This window comes from Octopus bimaculoides, chromosome 4 (genome assembly GCF_001194135.2).
Source record: "Octopus bimaculoides isolate UCB-OBI-ISO-001 chromosome 4, ASM119413v2, whole genome shotgun sequence".
In the NCBI taxonomy this organism is placed as follows: Eukaryota; Metazoa; Mollusca; class Cephalopoda; order Octopoda; family Octopodidae; genus Octopus; species Octopus bimaculoides.
The window spans coordinates 90,314,312-90,315,823 of NC_068984.1; the positions used below are offsets into that span (position 1 = coordinate 90,314,312).

General features: G+C 32.0%; 1 protein-coding gene across 2 annotated transcripts in view; it reads right to left on the reverse strand.

Annotated features, from left to right (window-relative positions):
• LOC106878532 (arg8-vasotocin receptor) overlaps positions 1 to 1,485 on the reverse strand; it is a 184,105-nt gene extending 182,620 nt beyond the window's left edge. For both annotated transcript variants that reach the window (XM_014927769.2, XM_014927766.2), the window contains exon 1: positions 1,046 to 1,485. The gene's annotated coding sequence lies outside the window, so the exon portion shown is untranslated. The remainder of the gene's footprint in view (positions 1 to 1,045) is intronic.
• Positions 1,486 to 1,512: the final 27 nt, after the last annotated feature.

Sequence of the window (1,512 nt, forward strand, 5' to 3'; positions counted from 1 at the left end):
TGCACATACACATGTACACTCACATATATAAATATGTATATACGTGTGTGTGTGTGTGTGTGTGTACGTAAATGCTATTATGTGTGTGGGCATATATGTATATATGTATGTATGTATGTATGTATGTATTTATGTATGTATGTTTGCATACTGAAAAACTATTCCTTTCTCTCCATCAATATTTGGATTGTTTGGTAAGATAGCTATGAAATAACAATATTACGTCAGTTGAGTCCGCTTAATTGTGTACCTCTTTTCTATTGATTTAATTTATTACAAAACCAAATTTCGTTGGGGATGGGATTCAGATAATTCAAATTAAGCGTTTTGCTGGTAATTATTTAATAGAGACCAATTTAGACAAAAGGAGATGGCGTTTAGTCCGATGACGTGCTCCTGCTATTTCACCACCTATTTTTATTATTATCAAAATCTGCTAAATTATTTGTTTTAGTTATTTCTATCAATTGGATATATATGCGTCACAGTACAACATATTTTTCACATCAACATATAATTCCCAAGATCTCTCTATAAATTGACAATAAGCCTGCAGCGACAAAATAAAGTTATAAACTGCCTTAAAACTGCATAAATATCGACTTGGAGCCATGTAAATTCTTCTTTTTAATTTACATTTTTTAGTTTAAAAAGTCAAATAGATATCAACTTAAAGACTACTCTTGTATGAACATTTTCAATAATACAATAGATGTCCATTTCATGTAATCGGCATACTGAAAGTTGATTGGAAACCCTTAAACGAATATAATGACTTATATAGGCATGAGACTAAGATTTAAATTTTAATTTGAATTGCTTGCTATACTGTTCATGCATTACTCGAAAATGTTTTCAACAGAAGTAAAAATGAAACAACTCCAGTTGGCGATTGAGACTGGGTACTGAACTTATTTTCCCGACAACTTATCATCACGTATGAATGTTGTAAATACTTCAATATTTACTTATTAATGCCGCTACAATCAACACGCACAGACGCCATACATTCTGACAGTACATAAAAATGAAAATGTATATTTACCTTTCATCAGCTGATTTAATACTGGTCCATTGATTCTATTTCGTTATTATTTTCTCGTTCTCTCTGTCCCATGCTGTTCCAACTACTACTGTTGCTAATCTTAATGTCTAAGAATTATCCATTCGCATTTAGTGCTTGTGTTTCTTTCTTTTCTGCCTTTCTCTGTGTGGAAGCAGGTGGTTGTGTGTGTGTTTGTATTTCGGAGCGAAGTTTATCTGCCACTTTAATATATCAGATAAATGTGGCTATCACTCCTTATTTCTTCCTTTCTCTTCCCTGTTGTCTGTATTTCTCACCAACTCAGTTTGTTTCATTCTACCTTATCAAACTGCTTTCACTATGTGTACTATTAGCAGATTATTAGAACCGTCTGGATATTTCGCGCGACAGTACCAGCTGATTTACTGTAGTAAAAGCACATGTACCTTCACATTCATATATATATATATATATATATATATATATAT